The sequence below is a fragment of the Drosophila gunungcola genome, chromosome 3R (genome assembly GCF_025200985.1).
Source record: "Drosophila gunungcola strain Sukarami chromosome 3R, Dgunungcola_SK_2, whole genome shotgun sequence".
Taxonomy (NCBI): Eukaryota; Metazoa; Arthropoda; class Insecta; order Diptera; family Drosophilidae; genus Drosophila; species Drosophila gunungcola.
In genome coordinates this window covers 22,238,626-22,265,512 of record NC_069139.1, presented here as the reverse complement: position 1 = coordinate 22,265,512, position 26,887 = coordinate 22,238,626, and the positions used below count along the sequence as shown (strand labels likewise).

Sequence of the window (26,887 nt, the reverse complement as noted above, 5' to 3'; positions counted from 1 at the left end):
ACAAACAAATGCCACACGTCGCACGTTCGTTTAGTTTTACATGCCAAACGGCGAAAGGAGAAATATATGCGAAAAAATAAACTAAGCGAAGCGAAATGCCGTAAAAAATGCACAAACCCTAATCGCAATCACCAGAGTTATTTGTTATGTGCCCTGCGCAAATGCAACAATCGAGTCCAACACGCTGGCGGGGGAAATATAACCAGAAGCGGTGGAATTGGCGATAGCGATAACATAAATAAGAACTGCCAAAGCGAATCACCGACGGCAGAGCCACTCATCAGGCCCGAGAACGTTGTCTATAAGCCAAGTCCCGCAGCCGAACACACACTTGTAATGCCAAGTGCCCCGGGCACTGCAATCAAAAATGCTGGATAAGGGTTGGTGGGGGAAGGTGCTAAAAAATACACATAAAAAAATAACATCAACGATGATCAATGGTCTATAAATATCTTCGAAGAAAAACTTGATCTTAGACTGTTTCTCTTATTAAAATAAATAACCAATGCCTTTTTGTCCAATCGAATTTTAATTTATAAGCCAAGACAATTATGGTATTCCTCTTTTAATTGTCGAAACCTAATTTAAACTCAATTTACAAAGTAATTTGTGTATACATAAATTACCAATTTTAGTAAATTCAAAGAAATAACCATTTAAGCTGCTAAATATTATTCAGAAAACTATTTGAGTGCATAAACCGGAACGGGCCAGTAAAAAATATATAATTTTTTAATGGTTATAATAATGATACTCATAATAACTAAAACATATGATTGCTATTATACGGTGATTTAAGATTATGTCCATGAAATTTTCCAGACCGAATTAAAATGCTTTAAGGAACATGGCATATTAGAGACTTGGTAAAATGCCCTCGCAATTCGATAGCTTACAGAAATGTGTATTTTTTAGTGTATGCCAAACGGAAGTGTTGATATTGCCGCTGCTCTGTCGCAGCTCAGTCGCAGCTCAGTCGCAAGTGAGTCGGTATAGAAATTGTCATCTCATAACGACTTAAGCTGCTCGGCACGCAACATGACCGGGCTGAGCAGCATAGTCAGCATTTCAGCACCTCCCAGAATGCGGCATACAGCCCATCCCCCGTTTTCACCCACTGCCAGTGCCTCTGGGGTCACACACACTTAAAGCCACAACAAACGCATCCACAGAATCTTGGAGGGCGACGACGATGAAGATGAAGATGAAGATGATTATGACAATGGGCGGATGATGGCAAAGTCATTCCTTTAAGGGCTCACTCTCGGTCGCTCTGTGTGCACTGAGTGATTTTATTTGCCAGTGCCTTCTATTTATTTTCTATTTATTCGATTTGCATTTCCACTCTTCGGAGCCGAAAACTCTCAAGATTTCAAATGCAAATTCAGTTCCCCCTAAGTCATTGCGAATTTCTCTGTGTGTTTTGTTCGGCTGTTGACTTGGCTTTTAACTTCTTGGCAAATCTTCGGCAACGAGAACCTGCGACATCCATCCACTATATGGTGAGTATCAAACTAAATAATATTTGATATTAATTAACAAAGCATTGAGTATTTGTCTCAGTTCGAGTGTATACTGTCTGCGCCATGGGTTTGCTATATGCCAGACAGAACGGACCCAGTGTTTGCCCAATAATCTCGCAATCAGCTTATACGTAAACCAATCTACAGCTTCCATAAATTAAATACAGTACGCTTCACTGATAAAAGACAGTTTAGCTGACGATGTTTTATGCCCAGAGCTCAGCGAGCGTTGAGATATAAGCTGATTGAAACAGGGCGGTTTCCCGACTTGAATTTGCTTAACACGGGGTTATTATTTTTCAATCTGATTAATTGTGGAGTAGAGTCGTTAGCGGTATTGAATGTGATTCCAAGTGGTTGATTACAGCTTACATGACGCAATTGTTTTAATCTCAAATTAAATGCATGATCTTCAGCATCTTAAAATTTATTTGCTTCAAATCTTACCGACTCTAAGTCTTTTTAAGCTAAAATAGTTTTCTACATGTAGAGTTTTTAAACTTTATCAAATATCAACCGTTTAGTGATAACAAGTTATATTACGATACATATAACCAGGTTTAGTACATTTAAAACTGTTTTTAAAACTCGAATTATCTTACCAAGCCATCACTGTCCTACAAATCTAATCTATGTCGAATTTAATATAGTTTTCTGATCCATCAATTATTTGTAATCAGTATTTTGCTTATCAGAAATAATTTTTCGCAGAGGGTGAAAAGTAAAAAGATTTATTGAGTGCTATATTGCAAACAATAATAATGAACCGCATTCAACAGAAATACTATCACTGGGAATTAAGACCTGAATTCGCATTCAACATCAGTGGCCAAAAGAGCGTCAAATGCAGGCATAATGCCATTGTATTTTTGCAAGCGGCCCCATTGAAAACGCAATTTAAATGAGATTACACATTGGGGAGCGGCCACGCCTAGTTTTGTGGTGGAAGGCGGGCCTTGGGAGTGGACTGGCTCATTAATTATGATACTTTGAGCTTCGAGTGGCGAAGCTGGCTTGCGGCATGTATCGGAAATACACGTTAAATCGGCAAATAACCGCAGGCCGATTGAACATACAACCAACCAGCCCCCACTGCGCATACTTAATGACACGGGGGATGACAGCGAGAGTTGGCGACAGGTGTTAAAAACTTTTCCTTAAAACGCGACTTCTCGGGGGAAAAGCGGAGTTGCTGGGCTATGTGTTTGCCCGCCAGCGAATCTGGGGCGTTGGCGGCATTTTCTTGCTCAATCAACTTCAATCAAGCAGGAATTTTCAATGTAATTTGTGGACTCAAAAGCTCTGCCACGCCGAAGATGTTCGTGGCTGTGTCAAAGGCAGTCTTTGAGTGTGTAGAAAGGCAGAAAATTATCGACAAGGCCCACAGCATTTACAAACACACACACACACACACCTACAAGCTGGAGAGCATAATAGTCGAGCGATTCGAATGGGAAATACCTACTAGTCACTGTAAATTTCTACATTTATTCCCATAGAAAATGTAGCTCATGATCATTTTCTTTTGTTTTTTTTGCTTAGAATCTTAACTTTGGAAGAATTATGAATGAAATGAAATATCAAGTTAAAAGTTCTTTGGTATATACCTTTAGAAATTGGCTTTGATCGGTTCATAGATGACCATAGAAAGGGTGCTATTTTATAAGCATATTCTTACTTTTCTCACATTTAAAATCGATTCTTTTTAAAACAAGATCTAACTAACTAGTGTGCTCTGCAAAAGTTCATTTTGTGGGCTTAGCAGAACCGTTATACCCTTGAGTTCTAGGAGTAAGAGGTACACAAAACTCCCGCACCAATACGCACACAAAGAGCAATGAAAGTTGGCGCCGTGGAACAAATGAAGCGGTGTGAAAATCTTGTGTTGGGACCGCTCTCCTTCCGTTTGATTTGATGGCCTCTGGGCTGCTTCTCGTTTTCCCAACTTCGAGTTACAGCAGAAAGGAGCAGAAACAAAGGCGGCCGAGGAAGGAAGGAAATGTCCGCCGTCTGTCCGCTTGATTAGAAAAGCTGCAAGCGATAAGAAGGCGGTGAAAGAAAAGCGCACAAATAAAAATGAATTCTAATTGAATTTTATATACACAGATTCATGTTCTCCTTGGGCCGTTTTCCCATTTTTTTTTAATTCGCACTTGGACTGGACTGGCCTGCACTGCACTGCCCACAGCCAAGTGTCCGTTTGATGTCATTCCCTTGTCTCTTGGTCCTGATTTATTGGCCTGCAGAGGCGAAGCCGCTGCGCTTTTGGGGCTCCGACTTGTCCAGCGTTTTTAATTGCCTGTCAGTCGTCGCCGCCCGGCCTGTTCAGGATTTCAGCATTTCAGAAAGCAGAAACAGCCTTCCAAGAATTAAAACTCCGTACAGACTGCGGCTTAAACAGAAACTTTGACACTGTGTGGGGGAAACATGTAAAGCATTTGGTTAAAAAGTGTCCAAACTCTGCAAAAACAAAAAGCCGTCAGCCATATAAATATATGGCACTGAATTTGAAATGGTGGATTCCCAAAGCGAAACTTAAAATCCCCTGGCAGATTTATTATTTCCATGCAGCTAATATTTTTTAAAAGATTATCCCAAAGAATTTAAATGTATTTTTTTATATTATTATTTTGTCACTACAATACAATCAGAAAAAATATAATTATGTGAAACTAAAATCGTTTATGTTGGGCTTAAATTTGATTTTCTTTCTGGCTTAAGCCAGGTACATAGTGTACACCCCAAATAAATTGTTTTCATTCGTTGAGCAGATTTAAATCGGTATGTTTTCTTAGGGAGAAGTCCTCTTCTAACTTTTGACGAAAATTAAATATCCTCTGCAGGGGTGTAAAAATAAATAAATATATATTTTTTTTACTTGTGGTGAGACCATTAAAGTTTGAAGTGCTCGACACTGAGGCAACCACAACAACCGTATCCGAAACATGCTGAAAGGCAGGAAAGTGGGAAAAACTTGACACAGATGTGGCTCACACACACACACACACACACACACCACACCCCCGCTTTTCTTAGGATCAAAAAAAGAAAATAATAAAACGAGACAAAACAAATCAAATATTTAAAGCTCAGTGAAGCGTAAACTTTGACACATGTTTATCGCATGAAGGCGGGAGGGAAACTTTGATCGCCAGGAAGATAAACGGCAAGGGCCCTAGTTGCTGCGACTAACTAACATTATCTGATGACCACATTCAGATCCAGTTACCCGTCCGCCGCCTCTGTGGTTGTGGCCCAGTCAAGACAGCCCTTTGTTCTGCACTTGGCCTCGTCTCTGTGGTTTCCCCAGCGCGACGCAATTAATGGTCCACTGCGGCAACGAACGTAGAGATCTATCCGGATAGTAGGATGGGTTGTGGATGTTGGGCGATTGGGTGGTGCTGCCAATATTTCACCCACGCTGTGTGGGCCTGCACTTGAGGGCTGAATTGTCTGCTTAATTTGGGCCAGAACCCCTTTTTTGGGTGGCGGCTGGCTGGCTGGCAGGCTGGCACTCAGCGGGAGATAAGCGAAAAGAAGCAAATGGAAAATAGTAGAAAAAGTATGCAAATCAGGAGGGGACGTAAGAACAACACGACAGGCTCAACACCTGAGCATTGAGCATTGAGCAGTAAATGCGCTTTGCTACGCCATTCCTTTTGCCAGCCGACGCGTCGTCCTGTCAATAAAAATACACAGAAATACACAAAAGTACACAAAAATACACACAGATGATGATGGGCTGCCTAAAAGCCAAGTTGAATATGCTCTTGCAGAAAGGATTTGGCAATGAAAAGCAAACAAAAAGCGCACAAGTTGGGAAGTGAACTTTTTTCCCGGAACCAGCTTACCAACAGATAGAGCGGCCTGGGTTGGTAGGGATTTGGGCAAACAGTGCGTATGCGTGATAGATTTTCAACTCTGCCTCGCTTAACAAAAAATCGAAAGAAAAAAAATGAAATAAACACAGAGAGAAGTAAAGGATAACCGGCTTAGCACACTCGAGCACAATCCTCCAAAAGGGAAGTCAATTAGGGCAGTCCGACTGTGTCAAAGGTCCGGCTTAAAAAAAAGTTAATTTCATAATTTATACAATCTGCAGATTTCAATTTAAAACTCCGCATTCCCGGCCGACCAAGTGAGTGTTATGCTAATGAAAATGAAAATGAAAGCAAACAAATCTGGATTGCTGGAATGGCGCAAGAAAATGAATTAAAAATTAAAGCCAAAGCCAGAGCTGCAGCAGGAGTCGCAAATGCAAATGAATGAAAACGAAAATGAAAATAAAGAAGCGGTGGGAAAACAAGCAAGCGCTGTCTGCAGCCGAAGAAATCGCTCAAGTTTTAATTAGTTTGCCATGCAACCGCATTACTAGCAAAGGGGCGGCCTGGCAGTGGGCGTGGCTGGGCCAGCTGTTATAATTTAAGTTTTCGCTGTTTGCATGGTTACATATCTCGCTTAGACCGCGCTGTCAAAGTTCAAAAGGCCAAATGGGAAGCTCCAATAATTTTTCCAGCATTGAGCAAACAAGCGAACAAACTGGGGATCGCAGGATGACGGGGCCCATTTGAATTGCACTAAATTCTTAATTGACTTTGCACAGCAGCCGAGTCAGCATCTGCAATAGAAACTGAAACAGCAACAGCAATAACGAAATCAAATTAATTGAATATTACGCATTCGCCATGTTTGCACTGTAATAATTTCCATTTGCAGTCGGCCGAGTGCCATAGAACCACTCATCATCAAGTGCCCGTGCATATATTCACACTTGATTGGCCGGCTTTAAATGCACTATAAATCGAAGGTATTTTAGCAAAAACACATTTGTGTTCCAGCGTGAGGGACTCCACTTCAGCTGGTTTTCAAAAGGCGTTGCCAAATAGGATATGCGTAATTAATTCATTACCCAATTCAGCACTAGATATGAAATACTAAATAAATTGAATGCCAGGAATGTAGATTTAGTATTTAAAACTGTTTTTGTTATTTCTATTTGTTCTGCCTATTTTCTTTCTTTTGTTTTAAACAATACAAACACAAAACTTAAATGGTATTTGATATTTCTGACAATCAAAGTTGTCCATGTCAAAACCTTGAATAAGATATAAGATTGTTATCGTTTAGCAGCAAGGTGGCATATAAAGCCTAAACTAATATTATTATTGCATTTATTTCCTTTTTTAAATAAATGGGTAGTAAAACATAAATCTAACCGCCCTCCTGCATAGTTTATTAACTAGGTCACTTACTTGGTCAATCAACGACAGTTTTTGTCACACCCGCATTTGTATTGCCATTCACTTAACATTTTACATTCACTTGATTCAGTGTCTTGGAACTTTTCTGGCTTCACAGCCGCTCATCAATCGTTCATTCATACATACCACTACGCGTATGGCTAATCGTCTTTATTTGTTTCCATTAAGCTGCAATAGAAGCCAAAATGCCTGTACACAAATCAATTTTTGTGTTTATTAACTCTGTCCATGCCAAAAGTCTCGTCCATTAGACAAGAGGGCAAAAATAGCAAATCAGATACTACGAGCGCATGTCCATATACGAAATTCGACGGCAAACAATATTTTAATATGCCTGACCAGCGGCGGACACAGATGAGCTTTATGGCCAATTATCTATTCTATGGGCCCCATTAATGGTTGAATCGAATTTTCAATTGGAACGCAGCGCGAGGTGAGGCATGTGGGCACCCCCTCTGTTTGCTGCTTTGTTTGTTTACTGGGTGTGAAGTGTTTTGATTTGCTTGCCAGATTATAATAAAATTGGGCTCTCCACTTTGTAATGCCAAGATTATTCGACGGCACGACGACAGCTTAGTGGGGTTTTAGTGTTTTGTGTTTATGGCGTGTGCCACCGCTGTGTTGTGTGCTTAGTTATGGTTTGTAATTGCGATTGCACTTGTTGGGGCTTTTTATGATCTGATGTCCAGCGTTTTACGACTACGACATATTACATTAAATTGACAGATGCGTGCCCATACGAATTAAGGCCCCTGTGTAAGTGAAAAGGAAATCCCCCGGGACGCACGACAAATATTGTGTCTTGTGTGACGCTCCATAATAAACATAAAATTAATCATTAATTTCTGTATGCGTATTTTTGCCTGTTTATTTGCCCAATGCGAACCGCAAACTGCTTTCAGCCGACCGGCTTCATAAATATTAATGCAGCGCATTTACCTTATCCGCACGTATCGGATTCGATATACTCTGGGAACAAAGAAATGCTAATTGAGGGAATTCTATTGTGGCGAACCCATAGCGGCCTGATATCGGATAAGCGCTGTTCTGATCACATTTGATGATATCACGGTCATCGCGCCAGCACGGAAATATTCACTTTCCATAGGTAATGATGGGAATTTACTGCGTTCACAGGCATTCGATATTTAAACAGGTCGTATACGTTATATTCGGTTTGTCAAGTCTGCTGCTGCGTAGGCCTTTTGTATTATTTTCCCCCCGGCTGATCTGAATGCGATGGCAATTAGGACGTGATGGAATTTTAATTTTCATCAATTAATTTCATTTCATTTACTGTCCCACATGAGTCAGTTGCACACTGCCATAAATAGATTTTTTATCCCATACGCGGCTGCTGTCAAAAAGTTGGCTATTAAAATTAAACTCGTTCACTTTTTATTAGCAATAAAATAAGTTGAAAAAAAAGAGTACTCCACGGAAATTGCCAGTGTGCAAGTGTGGAAGTGTGCAAGTGCGCGAGTGTATGAGTTATGGCCTTTTATTGAATTGAATTAGCTTGAAGCGCCCGAGGCATCCATCACAGTTGATTTGCTTTTATGATCCGAGAAGCACTAATCCGGACACTTGAATGGGCCAGTGGCAATACTCCAGTAGCTCATTCATTAAATCCCCAGCTTAGCTGACCGCGGGGTCAGCTTCAGACTGTTCGCCCCTAGCGGCCACTTCTCTATTAATAAGTGCATTTGTAATGGTTAAGATTGCGACTGCGACTGCGACTACGTGAGCGACGCCAAACGCGAGCGACTCATGAGCACGTACTTTAAATTGAAATTCATATCATAGCTGACTTTGCCTCTGCCATTGCTCGTCTCAGTCCCAGTCATCGTGGCTCTATAGGGTCTAAATGTCTATATGTCTGGGTGTACTTATATTGCCGCAATGCACGAGTGTGTACTTAGAATATTTCTTTTGTGCCCGCTTCATAAACAATTATGCATTAAGTCGGTGGCGTTCCGGCATGTAAAGTGTGAATGACTACCGCTGGTTCAGGCAAACATGAGCAACTTACAACACACCGAAACAAATAAGACCAAAAATAACACAGATATTTGTGGAGGCACATTAGATGCCCTTATCATATGAGTTTAATGTTACACCATCTTAAAGGTTATCCGTCAACTAGTTATGGTAATACAATGTTAAACGTTCTGTTTGTATAACATTCTAACTCGCGACAGCTATTGATACAAAACTATCTCGAAATATAAATGTTTAAAAACCGACATTCCCTTAATGTTTCTAAAGTAGAGTCAAAATATTGTACACCCAGAGAAAAATCTTGGTAACTCCAAAAAAGTTTACTTTTAATTAAATCTTTCGATACTGATTAAGCCACGAGAGGTGCTTAAATCAACTTCCAAAAATTTAGTTTTAAATAAAAAAAATTGAAATTTAAGTTGTATCTCATATGCATTATTCTGGTCTTAAAAAATTATTTGGTATAAGCTGTAATGTATAAACAATCAATATAGGCTTTATTGAAATCATTTAATATGATATAAGATACAAGAAAATGTTTTTGAAAAGATAGGGACAAAAGAATGGTATATTTGTATTACCAATGAACGTTTTATGTTTTATGACTAAGAAAGATCGTAAATAAATACTGCCCTACTTAATAGTTTTTTTTTCAGTGCAGCATTTCGTAATACACGTAATAATCCAACCTCCAGGTGGTTTTCCAGCGGCTCTCCGTTCCACTCTTGGCACTCGATTGGGTGAGTCAACAAGGCCATGCCCTGACATCCATCGGCGGATTTTCAATGATTTATTTTCATTCAATTTGAGAACACCAGAAACAATCTCTGGCCGCTGGCGTCGTTCGTTCGTTTTAAAAATACTTACACATGCTTATATATACACATTTCGGTATTTTTATTTCGTTTAATTGTTGCTGGCCGCGCTGCTCTTGTTAAATGCTTTTATTTCGAACCGTTCAAGTTCACGGCCCCCGAGAGATGTGTATAAAAAAAGGCAGCTTCCTCACTCTGCCCGACTGCAGTGCTCTTAGCGATTGCGATTGCGACTGCTATGGCTATGGCTATGGCTATTGTTATTGCCATTGGGCAGTTGTTGTTTTTCAATTAACAAAATTGTATTTTGTTTGGGTCCCACGTCGCCGCACCAGCTGAAGAAAACTAATTCCGCTCTAGCCGAATCATTGAGTTTTGGCCTTTGGCCTAATGAAATGGTTGACAATTGACGCCCGAATCGATGCCCAATCGATGTCCATGGGCTCATCACAATCACAGATGAAAGGTGGTCGACGAGGTGGCACACGCCTCCGACATCGATGACGGCCCAGAAATGACTGGAGCTGCGCATTTGACTGCCGATTGTTCACCGTTCAGTTCCAACGTCTGTCCGTCCCCTCATGTAAATTTAATGCGAGTCCCCCCCCGGTTGAGTGGGTCAGATGCAACCAGCTTCGGCTGAATTCAACGCCCACGTGCCAATTCAAAAGTGCTGCCCACAAGGAGAGTGGGAGCAATTGGGTGAAAGTGGGTGGGAATGGACTGCAATCAGGGTCTTGTCTGGCCCCATCAGTCGAGCAATCAATTAAGCCGCTGCAAACAAGTCAGCCCCGGCAACAAACATTCACGGCTGCCATTTCCCATTTCCCACTCCCCTAAACCCCTGGACCACCCATTTGCCATCCCCTATTTACCATCCCCTATTTCCACACCAGATCTAGTCATGCCGGCATGCAAACCTTTTGGCGGGCAGTGGTTTTTACGTCTCCGGTTCTAATTAGACTTAGTCGCAGGTACTCTGGCATTGAGCGTTGATTTATCTGAAATGAGCTTAGTTTTTGTCTGAATTCCCACAGACAATCGACCTCAGAGCTGGCTGTAAATTATGTGTTTTGTTTCTATACATTTTACAAACTGCATCGTTGTTTCGAGTTTTTTTGGACTTCAATTAAGGGGCAACGTGCAGCTAGAAGGCCGAAAAAGAAAGTTTTGATAAAATACTTTATTTGAAGACTTGGTATTAGTAAAAATAATTATTTGGAAGGAAGCTACAGCTCTTCTCAAAAAGACGTTTGTTTGTTACCACCATGTCTCTGAACTGGATCCTCCAAAAATAAAAAACCAAACTGATTTCATTTAAATAATGTTAAATCTATTAATTAGATTAACTTGTACTTTCAAGCACTTTGAAACGCTTATTAAAATTTATGTGTAACTTCCAAAATATTTACTTTTCCTATCCAATGAAAAACGCCTTTATCAAGAACTTGAAGCAAGAATGAAATCGATTCCATACTAATATATAGCTGTAATTTAAAATCCATTAATTATTTAAGCAACCTGAAGCGTTCTCATACGATTTCACACTCTATAACAACAAAAGGCAATGTTTTATTGAGCATCAAGATTTCCTAATTTAATACCTGTCGCTGTTGATTTATGAACAATAGCGTGCCGAAACGTTTGGCTCCCCATTTCGAGATTGAAATCTTCTTTGTGGCCCATTCAGTTTCCCGTTCTCGATATGGGTAATTTTCACTCTGTACAGTATCAAATAAAACCCAAACCAACCCAGCCCAGAACAACCACACCATTGGCTAGCAATGACTAACAGTTTTACCAATTGTTTGTGGGGCAGCCAGCGTGGCTGAGAAATCATCTGTACACAGCAATGCAATTAGCATACAAATCACGTAGCGCTCTCCGAGTGCAATAATATTCGTATTAATAATTTTAATGTTAGAGCTGTTAGTTATTGCAGTTTCCAGCAATTGATGGTGCTGTTGCCATTAACCAGAAGCTGAAGCTGTCGAAGGGGCTACCATCAAGGACACTTTCATTCATTAGTCGGAGTCGGGATGCAGCCAGCGTTTCGAATGACTCAACTGGTTTCATAAGCAAATGGTTACACAAATTGAAGGTGGCTAATTACCGCAAAATGTTAGACCTCTGTGAGGCAAAAAAAAAAACTGATTACTAAACATATTACAAAGAAAAACCTCAAATAATGATAATAAAGTAATGCAACATGCACCCACAGAAAAACACCGCTGTAAAATTAAACATTAAATTATTTGAACGTAACATTGTTTATTTTAAATCTAAACTTACTTTAAATAAACTAAAAAAAAAGATAATGTAACTATTAACATATTTAATGGGTTTATTCAGTAGGAAAATTGTAGATTTATATTTTTATTAAATTAAAACTAAATTTTTCCATACTTAAAAATATAAATAAATGTGTAACACTCTTTGATTTAAACACAACCCTCTGGGTTGATTATGTTTCTACCATGGTTTTTCTCTGGGTGTAGGAAATATTAATCCAACATTTCATATATAAGTATGAGCTCAGATGATCATTAAAACATTTTATCTACAAAACATTGTTTAAGCCGAATGATACAGCTCCGCGCTACCATTAAACCAAAGGTTATTTCTGTGACAGGCCAAAGACTTTAATTGTTGGCAGGATTTGTCTGGAGACGTGGAGCTGCTCCCCGGAAAATCCGCTCACTTTACGGGTGTTTAACGAAAGGTTTACACAAATTCCCGGGGTCTAACGAGCTGTGGCTCCTCTTATCAACCCTCGACACGAGAAACTCATTAAGAAGCGACCCCCTTTAAAGCTGAGAAGATGAATGCGAACGTAAATTTTCAAATTTGTCTAGATGTAACAACTAATAAATGTTTGGCCCTACCCGCTGACGACTTGTGGGTGTCGTGGCCTCTTTCAGACTAGCCACCCACTCCCCTTCCCTCCCGACCAAACGACCTTGGCAGACGCCCCACAAAACCCACAAGCAGCTGTGTGTGTGTCGGTAATCAAATTAAAGTTTCGTGTGACCGCATCCGACCCTCGTTGATGCTGCAATTAGTTTGATGGGCAAAGATTGCAGGAGCCATTGGCAAGTGGAAAATTGAAATTGAATTATGCCACGCTCGTGCTGAAACTGATGTGCGAAATGAGTTAAACGAGTGGCAACGAGCAGCCAGCGTTAATTAGTTGCCGTCCAGTTCTAATGGAAAGTTAAATGAATTACAAAGGGCCCAAAATAAGTGTCATGTCAAATCTACCCATTCGATTTGAAGCACCATTTCTGCTAATTGGTGCAAGTCAGTCAAACCGCAGAGGTAAACAAAAATAATGCCAAAACTGCAACGCCTCCGGGCGGAATGCAAACAATTCGGGCCGAGAGCAAAGGAACGCTGCAGTTTATGTTGGCCATGTTGAATGTCAACAATGTCTATGCCAGAGACCAGGGCAAATAGGACCCGGGGTCAAAGGGCACCACCACTAAGTATACACATCCCAGCACAAACACAGAGATCAAAAGATTTCGCCCCCGCCTGGCGTCTCTAATCAGAGAAATCATAGAAATCAGAGGAACACATGTTACATGTGTTAGCCGAAAGGCTAAAAGATCAATAAATAAGCCATTCGCCAGAGTGAGCCAAAAGTTATATTTAAAGATAGCTAAAATTAAAAGCGAACATAAATTATTGCTATGCCAGCCCGTTGATGCCCCGCCTGCGGGTATGCGAACTAATTTTTGCAATTACAAATTGAAAATATTATGTATGTCAACAGATAGCCAACACGTGCAGGGTGCATTAAACAAAAATGAATAATTTAAACTTGCTACAACCGTTTGGAAATGTGTCAAAATGTATTTTTCCTTTAAATGCAGCGTACGTTGAAGTTTATTGTGAATATATGCATTGAGCTGCAAAAAATTAACACTTAGCATATGCCATTTGTAAATATGTATATTTATTCTTTATGGCGTGTGCTATCTGTTGCTTAATATTTTTAAAACTCGTAAATCTATTGTTTTTGAAGAATCCCTGAGTCAATTTGAAATATTAAGCGCATTTCCGCATGGAGAATTCCTCCATTTTCACCTACCCGGCAAAAGCTAATATATTCGATCTTTTTACATTTGGCTTGGGTTATTTTGTTGCCATTTAATTAGTGCCAGCATTTTGTGGACGGCTGCAATTTGGCAGCCGATTTTCACATTTTCCCTGATCGCATCAACAATTTTTTGACATTTTTGTCGGTTGGCTGCCAGTCGGGCGCAACTGCGTGCGAAAATTGTGTCGCGCTGTCAGCATTCATCAGCTTGATATATTGTTTGTTGATGCGGCCTTTGCCTTTGATACACCAAAAAAAAATTAATATTTTAATATTGATTTTAACAGTTTTGTAAACTTAATTCTGTCTTTCATTTATTAGCCAATTTGGTGCTTTGGTGTATTAGGAAATAGGGTCATTAGTATACAATTAACATCTATGTTTTGAGGCAAAGAATGATGATTGATCCCATTTTGGCAGTTATTAAATATTCCTGTTTCAATAAAACAGTTTAAATCATTGTAGAGATTTAACATAAATATAATTAATCGATGGGTTTAGATATTTCTGGATCAAACGGCACAAACACCTATGAAACGATTATTTCGATTTATCCTTTTTCTTTCCGTGTAACTTTACCTTTTCTCTGCCTCCAACGGTTAGCTGCTTATATGCAATAATTTTCAGAATTATTCTAGCCGTCTAGCCACTGTATAAGTCGAGCCAAGTTGGCGGCGTTATAATCACCTGCCGCCACCGCACTTAACGCCATAAAGCAAAGCCGAGACGAGTGTCGAGCTGAGTTGAGTTTGGTGGGTCTTTGCAAGGTGGGGGGGAGGATGGGCCAAATCCGAAGAGGAAAAGTCAGAAGGACAAAACGGGAGGAGACTGCTCCTTTATGTGCATTATCTGCGGATGGCTCGTCGCTTATTTGTTTTTATACCCGACACCATCGCACCGCGAAAGTGAATGCGAGTTAGAGGGTCCTTGCTGGGCCGTTAACTTACTAAATTTCGCGTGGGAAGAATGAACTGCCATCGAGCCACCAAACCACCGAAGCACCACCGAAGCACCCCATTTAAAGGGCTTTTTATTTCAACTTCAAGTGGAAGCCGCGCGGTATGCCCTCATCTGGAAGCACTTCGGCCCACCGACCCCCGCAAAAATGTATAAATTTTATATTTGCATGCAAATGACACTCTCGACAAGCGTCTTCCTGATTTGATTGCAGTGCCCGCGGGCCATAAAGTGAGGCTGACCAAAAAAGGATGACGACAAAGTGGCGACAAAGGCGCGCAATTAAGCTGAGAGCCTGGCCAAGGACCCATGTTTGATTTGTCCGCTTGGCCCATAAGCTGTGGCCAACGCTCTTTGCCGGAAATTGATTTCGTTTGAAATCTGTTAAAACTTAAAACTAACTTTTTCCTTAGCTATTCGTCTGGACTTCGGTTTGGCAAGCCACAGTAATTTAATTTACGGGAATGTCTTTGCTTTCGCCTTGGAGGTGGTCCCTTTTCAAGCAGCTTAAGACGAATTTTCATGGAAAGTAATTTAATGGCGAGTCGGGAAAAATCCTTTAAATTCAACTGAGGCCCAGCCGCAAGCATTCGCCAGCAATCTCAGGTGGCGACGGCGTTCTAAAGGCCCTCCCTGAAAGCCCGACTCGCAATTCAATGTAAGCACAACGAGCGCCTTTCACTGCAAAATGAAAGCCCCACCTGCAGCCATCCCTGTCTGGTTCGCTGCGAAGTGGGCTGCTCGTCGCCCCTTGTTGTGCATAAATTGCAGGACTAACTGCAAAACTGTAAAATATGAACGCACATGAATGTATCTCGTCGCATCTCACATCTCGCATCTCACATCTGGGTGTGTATCTCGTCGGCCAGGTGTTGCTGAAGCCAAATGTGTAGCCACTGCCGCCCCGTTTTCGCAGCACCTTTTTGTGTGCGACACGCCACGCCCGTGCTCTCGACAGCGTTTTATGCCGTGCACTGCACCCAGTTGGGCCACCGGGCCCATCTGCCACGCCACACTCACCTGGTTCACCTGGTTCACCTGGCCCACTCCTCTTCACAGTGCACTCATCAAAATTGGATCGCCCCAAATGCGTTTGCTTGCAATTACTAAATTGAGTTCATACCAACAAAAAATTAATAAACATATAACTCTTTTTTGGTATTTGTTGCATTATTATTATGCGGCCTCTATTACAATGTTAAACTTAATAGGGGGTTTATAAAGATTTTCTACAAACTCCATAGAACTCCTGTTATTTAAGGAAATATATTATTCGGGGTAAAGAGTAGTGAACCTACATTTTTAGGATTCTCAACTTAAATTCTTAGGATAACAGCAGGCAAAATGTTTCTTTATTAAGAATTATTTATTTAGTTTTTAGTTCACGGAATCAGGCTTCCTGTTGTATTTAGAGCTTTTTTGCATTATGAGCAAAGTATTACTGGGGATTTAACTTAAATGAGAAAAATGGTTTACTGAGAACATAAAATTATATATATTTCTTTACGATATTCCAAATAAATATAACTTAGAAAATATATCTTTAAATATTTTCCGATTTGTTTTCCAACACATTATCATTTTAATTATGTCATTATTAAATAATATCCATTCGCCTTCGAATATGGTCAAAATTGAGTAGAACTCATCATTGACTTCAAGAAAACCATTTTCGGAAATGTAAGCTAGGCAAAATATGTAGTATTATCCAAAGGTTTCCAAAATTCAAATGTCGCGCTGCTTTATATAAATATCATTTAGTATTAAACATACAATTCGATGTTATTTGAATATCATACTTTCTATTAGCACTTTAAATGTAAATTGTAGGTAGAAATTGATTTGAGTGTACGCAGCAAACCCGTAAAAAAGGAGGCAACTCCGCCGAGGGCCCTGATTCATAACTATGCGTATTATACCAGGCACACGATGTAGCAGCTTTAGCTGCATTGTCGGCGACCTCGCATTGGGTTGAGTCGCGTTAGAGTCTAATTAAAATTAAAATTTGTTGCTTTAATGAACAACTTTTGTGAGTAGGCCTCGGTTGCTCGTTAAATTAGTCAGACCGCGGCGGCGTTGATGGTGCTTTGTGGTGTCTGCGCAGGAAGTGCAACTAATGGTCATCTGGTAAATCCTGTGGTTCAGTTGGTGCTGGTGGTGCTGAAGTCACGTTGTCGCCGCGTGAGATCAACACCGGAGGATTGGTGGATAGGGGAATGGGATGGTGATTGCCTGGCGCCAGCGATTCGTGTCACGTAGCGCTGGATCCGATATTCAAATATACGTATCCATTCAAATTTAGTTGTTTGCGGCAAGATATTCGCTTTAAGGGCGCCGAATCTGGGGTAAAACTTTAATGCTTCCTTCGTGTCACGTTCGGATGCAACAAATACTGTGCAGATAATCTGGCTGGGTATTAAATCACCGTTGCCGTTACGTGCATTCCAAGCCATTTGCCTTTTTGCCTTTCGCCCGGCTGCCAGTAACCATTTTGTCCTGTCTACGTGTCAAAATGTGGCAATATTTTCTATTTGCCCCCCACCGTCACCTGTGCTGGAAATTAAATTAAGATTCGCCAGTTCGTTGGTAGATTGTCAGCATGTCGTGTCCTTTCCTTCTGCCAAATATGAGCGCAAGGATAACGACGACTGGTGACTGGTGACTGGCGAAAGGCGAAAGGCGAGTGGCAAACGACAAACGGCAAGGGTTTCCTCAATAAATTCAGCGCAGAGGCCCAAAAAAGCGCAAACAGAAAAGGGGGGACGACAGGCGACAGCCATAACGGTGACAGCGATAAATTAAATGGTAATTTGAATTTACCGTTAAGTGACACGAACAGGCAACACACACACACATATCAGCCCCATATAGACACGATGTCCTGACGACTGATGGAACAATAAAAAGTAGCAAACAAACTGCCAGAGCCAATGAAGCATGTAAAACCAATATCGAAACTGAGTCCTAAACCAAAACGAAAGTAAAACTTTATGCACGAAAATTGCTGTTAACGTGACAATAAGCGTAGAAAATAGAAGCGGCAGGAGATATAAAAAAGATACAGACACAATCGCAATAAAAACAATCAAAAAAAGGCCAGACAAGCGAATTAAAGTTGGTGACTTTAAATTTCTTTGTTAATGCCGGCAGACTTCCGTTTCCCCCCGAGGCCGAACCGAAAAACTTTTGTATTTCTATGGCGAGACCAACAATTTATGGCCAAACTTGGGCCCACGAACATGTTCGGTTGGGTTTTCTTAGGCACTCGAGCACTCGGGCACAAAGGCCCTTGCAAATGCTAAATGTCTTGTTAGCGTTACACTGACCGCATTCCGATGGCCCAAAAGGCTCCGCATATTTGTCAACGGGGTCTGCCTTTGATAAACCGGAAGTGATACCGCACACCCTCACACATTAACGAACCGAGTCAAGTCAAGGCCGGAGGGCCCGTTTTAGCGATCGGATCATAAAACCTGCAGAAGTGCCCCCGATTGTCTTGGCAGCCGAAGGAGAAACTTTTCAGCCCATGTAATAAATGCGAAATGCGAAATGCGAAGGTTCGCGGGCAAGAACAGCAACCCGTTCGTTCGGTCGTCCGTTCGTTCAATGAGCATAAGCTGAAGTTTTGGCCATGTTTTGAGTTGAGTTGGGCCTCTGTGATTTCAGTTGCCTGTTGTAGAGATTGTTTTTAGTTCGCCGCCATTTTTCGTTTTATTTTTTTTTTTTTTTGTGCCAGCTGTAACTTTCCTTGATCCACTTTTCTGCCTTCTGCCGGGCCCGACAGTCGACGTTCCAACTCAGCAGTCAAATGGGCCGTCGACGGGTCGGCCTATATACATACAAATACCACATATATCGGGGTATGCGCACACACCCACCAAAGTTGATTTGGAATGATGTGAAAATACGGTTTGGCTGCTGCAAAACTCGAATGGGGCACAGTGGGCCCCACAGAGCGAATGGAATCCGAGGATTCAATTTTTGGATTTATGTAATTGTGGGCATATCTGAAATTTATACCAAGGTTGCCGATCGAATATTAAATGCAACAGTCCCTTCAAATCCTCGGAAAATTCTTCAGCCATCGAAACTTGATAGGCCATGTCAGTGTGAATGGCGGCGGAAGTAGAACTGGCAGGAGGTTGTGCCAAATGGAATCCCAACTTAAAGCTTTAATGTTATGCAAACTGAATTTGGCCAGCGTTGCGGAGGGAGCTCGTAGAGCCCGTTGCATATTTGATTGTTGGCTTAAACAATGGGAGCTTTTTGGGATTTGGAGGGCCAGCAAATGGAATTAGTCGAGTGGGGATCGTAGCTCCCAGGGCTGCCATCAGTCAGGCAAACAAATTCAGACACAGCGCACCGGTTGAGATTGAGCCATCTGGAGATAGGAGCGTGTCCGACTGTCAGGACCTCAACAGGACCTCCACAGGACCTCCCTCCATGGTCTGTGCATTTCTGAGTGAGGCATTCAACTTTCCGTCAAGTGGCGTCGCCCCAACTTCAGTTCGTGAAAGGGTCCTGGCAACTGGCAACTGGCAACTGGAATAGGCCCGTCTAACGCATGATATATGGTAATGGCCCCGTGTGTGTGTGCGTATGAGGATACGCAAGGGCCATCCATACAAAGGCAGGAGCAAAGAAGGAGCAGAAGAAGGTGCTGCCGACACTTTAAGTGCCACGTTTAGCTCCCACACCCACACGCGCCCAGCTAAAGTGCTGGCATAAATAGGGAACATCACAAGGCATTCTGCAAAAATACAGCGGAAGAAATATGCCAAGGAAACTTTTGCAGTTGGAAGTTTTTGCAAGGATTGTCTAGTAGTACTGAATTGAGATCTTCCTGATATTTGTAATATAAATATGCTTAAAAGGAAGATTATAAAAATATTCCAAAAAACTTTATTAACATTTTACCAATTTTCTATTTTTTGACGACTTTTATTATTTAAAACCAAATTCGATTTTGAAATAAATTTGTTATTTATGATATTTTCTGTCATTTATTAAAAATATTTTAATATTTTGAATTAAATGTGCATGTATACTGCTAATTTGTTAACTGTTTACATATACATCCTATACAACATTTAATGTGATTCGGCCTTAAAAAAATGGAATTATATAATTTTGTATTATTTATGAAGCTACATTTTTTGTTACTTGCAAACAAAGCTTACAAACCATCTACTACTTTTGTAAATTTGGCTGGACTTAAAATTTTTTTAAATACCCTATTGAAAGCAATGTTAAATTAAAAGAAATGACTAGGAATAAATAATTGTTGCCAGTTTTTTTCCTGGTGCAACTACACACTTGTCCATTCTAGGCTAGAAAACATTTTCCCACGAGTTGACCGGGCTGAGAGACCCTGGCCGTTCATCTGGTGCATAAATACCTCGGAGACAACTTGCTGCGGCGGCTTTAAGTGTCCATAGCTTCGTGTGCAATTAATTATGTATGAGCGGAGCATAGGTAATAGTTGGCCAAATTAAATACGACTATTTGCAAATCGCTGACAAGCGGTGCGGTCCGTCCGTGTGGGTGTCCGTAATGAATGCACATATTTAATTGCGAGTTAAATAACATTAATTACAGGCAGCTAACGAGCAGGCCAGACACCGTGACTAAGCCAAAACAGCCAGACAGCCAAGCAGTTTTCATAATTAAACGAGCGTTTGTCGCAATGTCCCACTAGTGGAACGCAGCCACATCGATAGTGGCCCACCGCAGCCGTCATCGTACTTAACATGTGTGAGGACCCACAGCCTCTTTCCTCCAGTGGGTCCTGCATGCTCGAGTGTTGTCTTGCGGTTGCACCACCCGTCCTGCCGGTGTCGTCTTCCGGCTGGGCCACAGCCCTCCATCCACCTGGTGGTACCTGGCCAGCACTAGGACACAGCCACAAGACGCCGTCCTGGGTCATGAGGGTTATCGATTATAGGACGCCCAATGCGCCTGAAGTGTGCAATTAATGTGCCAGTTTTGCCAGCCGCACTTGAGCTTAAATTCAGCTTCATCTTGGCCCAAGAGATGTGCTCTCCACACCCAAATCAGGAATTTGGCAAAGGAATTTGCTTATTGCTTCCAGCCAGCTGCCAGCAATTAAATTAATTAATAAAGAACGAAAATTATTGGCAAAATGGGCGTTTTTGTATCAGACACGCTTTTGTCTAAATCCATTAAAAGACTTGGGTTAAAATTAAAAACTTTAAAAAACACGTATATTTAGAAAAGATATTGTTTTTAAAGTACTTAAAATTTTGAAAAAAAAAATAACAATATACAATTCATTATTTAATAAATTAATGTCATTTACCAAAGTTAACCAAAACTTCTTAATAATACAATTGATTATTTCATTTCTTCAGTTGAGGAAATGTTACCCTGCTTAATCATTGGAAATTAAAGCAGGAGGCATTTAAGTTAACTACTCTTATTAGTCCTCAATTATCTTTTAACCACCAAGTTGATAGCATAGAGTTCTAAACTTTAAGTATATCAAATATTCTTTAAACACAAAGTTCATTGAGTAACGCAGAAAAAGATAGTGGCTCATTAAAAGTCCACATATTTAAATAATGCGTTTTCAAAGATGGGCTATCATTTTAAGACGGAAATAAGAAGTTCCTTTTCTAAAGAAAACTTAAGTTTTCCGCAGCACGGCTTTCCTACTTTTCCAGCCATTTTCAAGAGTTATTTGTGGCTTTGATAATCTGGCCTTAAAGCCACAGAAAAGTCTTCAATGTGGCTCACTGAAAATCCGTTTTACGACTCCGCCGCTGACCCCGTGCACTTGCAACGCATTTGTCTGGGCCCTTGTCATGTCGCAACGAAGATGGAAAGCCACTGTCACGGGAAATGCCAACGACAACGCCAAAGTCACTTCCACGGTTGTCGGAGAAGAACGCTAAACCAAAACCGGGAAAAGTCCAACAACGACGCAAAAATCTCTCGCGGAAAATGGGCGGTGGGTGGAGAAGTGTGTCAGGGCTCCGATGAAGTAGTCGCATAAACATTTATGATCTGCTCCGGCTTTCAGGCAGCGACCACTTTCACTTTATTAGCACACATTTGTGCTGGCCTTAAACCGGCTACCGAGGCATGTTAACAAACATAAAGGGCACAGCTCCGCTCCTACACTCGCTCACTCTTAATTCGATGCCTTCATTATGCTCAGGCATTCGGCATTCTGATGGGGGGGGGGGGGGGGGGGGGTACAACAATCATATTGAATTTGTGGTCCCGGCTCGGAATTGGAGGACAAACTGGATGCTGGAATTCTGTGGCCTTCCAAGAATAATTCATGTCCTCAATATTCTGGTGTGCAGATAGGGCAACAAAAGATAACAGAATTTCCCTACACAATATTCCTGGAAAAGTCTTGCAAAGAAAATTAAAATTTATTTAAGATAATACTGGGAGAACCCTAAAAAGTTTACGAAGTGTAAACAAATTCTGTTTATTCAAATGTTTATGTGCTTACTTAAGCTTCTATGGTCTATTTTTAAAACGGTGTTAATAAAAGGGAATACAAAATTATTTAAAAAAATATTTAACTCAGCAACTACTTTGACCAATCATTATCAAAGATATTATTTCTGAGCAATAGCGATGGCTCTCCAAATAATCCTAGACCTTTAAGCTAGCCGGCCACATGTTCCTTTGTCAAAATTCTCCTTTGTAAGCGATTTTCATCATCCCTGGCCAGAACGAGGTTCATGACTCTTCTCCTTGCTCCTGATCAACTTATCCGCAATGTCCTCATAAAAAAGCCGGCACATAGGCCTTCCCAAGTGGACTGCAGGACAGTTGGAAAGGCAGCCAAATTGAATAAACACATAACGAGCCCGGTGCACAGAGAAAGAAGCGGTAATAAAACTTTTAGCCAAAGAGCAAATAGAGACCAACGGGAGCATGAGTTGACCTCAGTTCGTTATTCAGTCGCCCCATCATGGCAATCGCATATGGATGTGGGTTTAGTATGTTGTATGGATGAGGCTGCGGATAAGCATGTGGGCTGGCTCCTGCTGTTCTGCTGCTGTTCGTCGAGTGTCTTGGGTCCTGAGTGGATGTCCTATTTTGCTGTGCGAGCAATAAACATTATTTTCTCTTTTTGGCAAACAACAAGGTAAATTGCGCTCGTAAGTATGCTAACGTTTTTCCGCTCCCCAAAAACTCGTGTGCGTGGCTTTTCCGTTGTTAGCCGTGCGTTTCCGTTGTTTTCGAAACAGTTTCGGTTCCGCCAAATGAATTTGGAAGTGCTGACATCGCAATCGCACAGCGACTTTTCAATATAGCAGCTCTTTTATTCCGCCGCTACGTTTCTGATTGCTCCCTCAAGCCAAATTCATTTCTCCCAGCTTCCCGTTCGACTAAATTGCATTGGGATGATTGGAGCTCACCTGATGCCAACGGTTATGGGTTGGCGTTTATGACTTTGTTATTTTTTTTTTTTTTTGTTCGTTCGTTCGGTTGACTCATAAAAATTACGCTGATTATGCAAGTGGCACCCTGCCATGACTTTTATGGATTTCCAATGAGCCTCTAATCAGTGCTTTCGTCTTGGTTTCCGCCCCACTGCCCCCGTCACTGGCGATTGATGTCAACTAGCGAACCAAAGGGGTCGAACTTTGAGCCTTGATTGCTTTTACAGCGTCTGATGTTCCCTCTTTCGGATTCGGCTGCCAATTAGTAAAGTAAGCCGGGCTCAACCGACGGAGAAGGGCCACAGGATCCAGCTTTACATGTGCAACCACTCGGTTGCCAATGCGTTGGCTGCTGGGCCTTGGTACTTCCTTTTGGCACATATCCAAAAGGATTTTCACCCCATAAGCCGCCATTTCACCACCATCAACAGCAGAATGAGCCAAAAGGTTGTTTGGAAAATAGTTGCATTTTCATTTTCATTAAAATTTCCAAGCGCTTTAATTTGTGTGTATTTGGTTCCGGCCACAAAGAGTTTTCATTTCATTTTTGCGCTACAAGGGCAGGAGACCCAACTAAAAGATACCCATTAAAAATGATTAAGATACAAGTTTAATTTAATATTCTAATTTTTGTTTCATTTTGCAAGCTGTGGTGTGTGGCAAATTGAGTACTTTTAAATGAACTCTGAACATGTAATATTATTAAAAATCTTAAATTTTCAATTAATTAAATTTTATAATGGAGCCTTTACTCAAGCCATTTTTTGCTTGATTCAGATTAATTTAAGGAAGATGTATATATATTTTTTTCACCTTATTTTTGATATTCTACTGTAAAAAAAAATTACATTTTAATAAATAATAATGGAAATGTTTTTTAGACAAGGCCCATGTTTCTACGAGGCCGATTGCTTTTTGTGCTTATTTAATTAAAAGTTAGATATCATCGAGCATTTAGTACGCCCATGCAAATGTCGGGTATATTAAAACAAAATCACCGACACGGGATAAGCGGAGGTTTTCAGGGGAAGGAGCAACTGGTACTGTGCACTCAAAATCATTGTTCGACCGTGTTCAATTTTTTTGCAGCAAGCTTTTGGTACATAATATTACAGAAAAACGGGGCGCAGCGTAAAAGTTGGACAACTATGAAGTAGTACACTCAAAAGTGGAACCTGTTGTTGGGTGAACTGTTAACGAATTTGAGACCCCTGGTGCTCCAGTTTCCATCCAATCTTCAACGAGCAGGCCAACAAGCTGCCTGGCTAGATTTCGAGTCGATGAAGTTTTCGTTTCCCAAAAGCAAACGAAAAGTTTCCATCTCCATCTCAAAAGCGCCGCCAGCCATCGAAGCACAGCCCCCATTACATCCCATTGCATTTTGTTGAAATGCTTTTAAAATTATTTGCCTGCCAACAACATCTCGTTGTGTGAGTGTGTTGGTGTGTGTGAGTGTGTGTGCTTAGTTTTTCTGTAATTGCATTGCCTTTTTGTGTCAGGCGAATGGACATCCTGCAGGGCTATTGTGCCTCGTGTTTGTTCGCTTGCCCCGAATAAGGACCAAACTAATTTTGCGGCATGTCTGTTTAAGTAATTGTTTAAGCTTTTAATTCACTAAACGCCACAAAGTCCATGTTATATAATATACATAAGCAAAGTGGACACACATGCAGCAAGATTTTGAGGCCAGTTGCGTGCGAAATTTAGTATCCATCATAGTTCATCTCTGACCCATCGCTCATCGCTCCACTTGCGGTCCAAATTGGTGGGCGGACTTGGTCGGTCCGGCGGTCTCCTGTTTTATGCAGCAGCTTTTGCGGTCTGCTCGACTAACTCGCAAGCCATAATGGTATTTATGCGCAAAAATTAAAATTTTGCCAAGCATAGAAAACGGATTTTCCTAATTGCTCTCGTACGCTTTTGTTCTCTCTGTTTGTGCGTGTGGTTTCCAGCAAATCCGCTTTCATTTAACTACATCTGCTTTAGATATACTGTAAGTGTATGTGTATGCTGGCACAGCCCCAACTGAACTGAACTGAACTAAACTAAACTAAACTCCAGAAGCCTTGTGCGTAGGCAGCTGGCCCACATATATCGCACTGACAGTCGGTAAGCTGCTTAAAATTCAAAGTTTCCTATGATTTGGATCACTCAACCGAACCGGGGACAGGCACAGGCCATTAGCAGAGGATTTGATTGGACCAGCAAGCTCTGCTGTAAGAGGCGGCCAAACACTTTCAAGATCCTGGCCCATAATGGCAACGATTCGGTCTCAACCGGCATTTGCATCTAATTGTCATGCATTTGAGGGCACCGAAACGAAGCCCATCCCCGAACGAAGTGCCCAGATTGGCAGTGGTCCGAGTCCGAGTCCGAGTCCGAGTCTTTCATAAATATTTATTCCCATTTCAATGCATAATTGCGAAACTCGTTTTCGCATCGCCAGCGAGCGGAGAGTTAAGTAAACTCGCCATTCTGCCAATGTTTTCATGCACTTTGCGGTCCAGAACCGCGCTGTTCAGGGCTTTTCATTCTTGGCTCTGGCCGGGTAAATTGCCAGTCGATCTGGGCATCTTAAAATAGTTGCATTGTAATTTAAAACACGATAGTTTATACACTGATAAATATTTTATTTGCAATTTAAATTGCAAGATTTAATACTAAAATACAACATTCTTAAAAAATTTTTAATTAATGCTTGTCGGCTATTATACTAATAACTTATTACTTAATGGTATCTAAGTTTCGAGTTGATACAAATTTGCAATATTGACTTTGTTATATCTTTTAATAATGATCTATTCGATCACTTTTTCTTTATTTTCAATTTTTGTAACTTATTTCTTGATGTAATAGATTTGAAACATGTTTGCCAACCCATCATAATTTAAATACATAAATCAAAAAATTGAACTTACTTAAGTTAAAAAGTTTTAAAGAAATATGCTTACAGTAAGAGTTCACTCTTCCAAAATCTCGATTCTGCAGTTTTATCTCCGAGTAAGCCATCAAAAGGCGAAGCCATGGATGAAAGGATTTTAGTCACGGATTTGCGTCGGCAACCAGTTTATTTGAATTTGTCAACACGGCAACGCAGAGCAGCGGACAAGGCTATCCGGATCCGAGTACTTTATTCTTGCTCGAAGCCGAAAAGCTGGAAAGCAAGTGAAAAGCGACTAACATACGACCCAATGAACGCAATGAAAATGGCGGCGCACACAAATTTTTTAATAATCAAAACGCAGAGCGGCGAAAATCGCTGGCCACGCGTGGAATGTGAAAAGCCAGCGTGGAAATTCGTGTTTGCCTGTATGGCTGTGCGACGGCCTTCGTCGACTGTCTCGTAGATTTAACGAAATACGCGCCATAAATTATAATATAAAGAAAATAAATTCATTGCTTTTGATTATTTCGGGCAAACATACTGACGCATTTGACGACTTGTGTGTGCGCCGCATTTCTTTTATTTCACTGTTTGGCATTTTATTGCCTGGATTATGGGCGGCTCAAAAGTTGCTTTAGTTTTTTGGGACCTCCGGTAATGGCCGCAGTCGCCAATTTTGGCCCAGCCATAAAGTTGGAACGCCTCGACAGCCGTGGTAGTAGTATTGCCAAAAAAGAAAATACTTTGCATACTTCCAGGCGACCTCAATTCCCCAATTTCCCAATTGAACGACGTTGGAGCCGCTCCACGTTCATCTGGCACATTCCTCGCATTCGTGGGGCGTCAAGCGACGGCTGAATTATTTGATAACCTTATTTGCCTGGCCCATAACTCGATGCCATCAACTTCGAGCAG

General features: G+C 41.1%; 1 protein-coding gene across 1 annotated transcript in view; it reads left to right on the top strand.

The window, feature by feature from the left end:
• The first annotated feature begins 554 nt into the window (after positions 1 to 554).
• LOC128252319 (octopamine receptor beta-2R) overlaps positions 555 to 26,887 on the top strand; it is a 46,474-nt gene continuing 20,141 nt past the window's right edge. Inside the window, 1 exon segment of the mRNA XM_052979957.1 lies at positions 555 to 1,502. The gene's annotated coding sequence lies outside the window, so the exon portion shown is untranslated.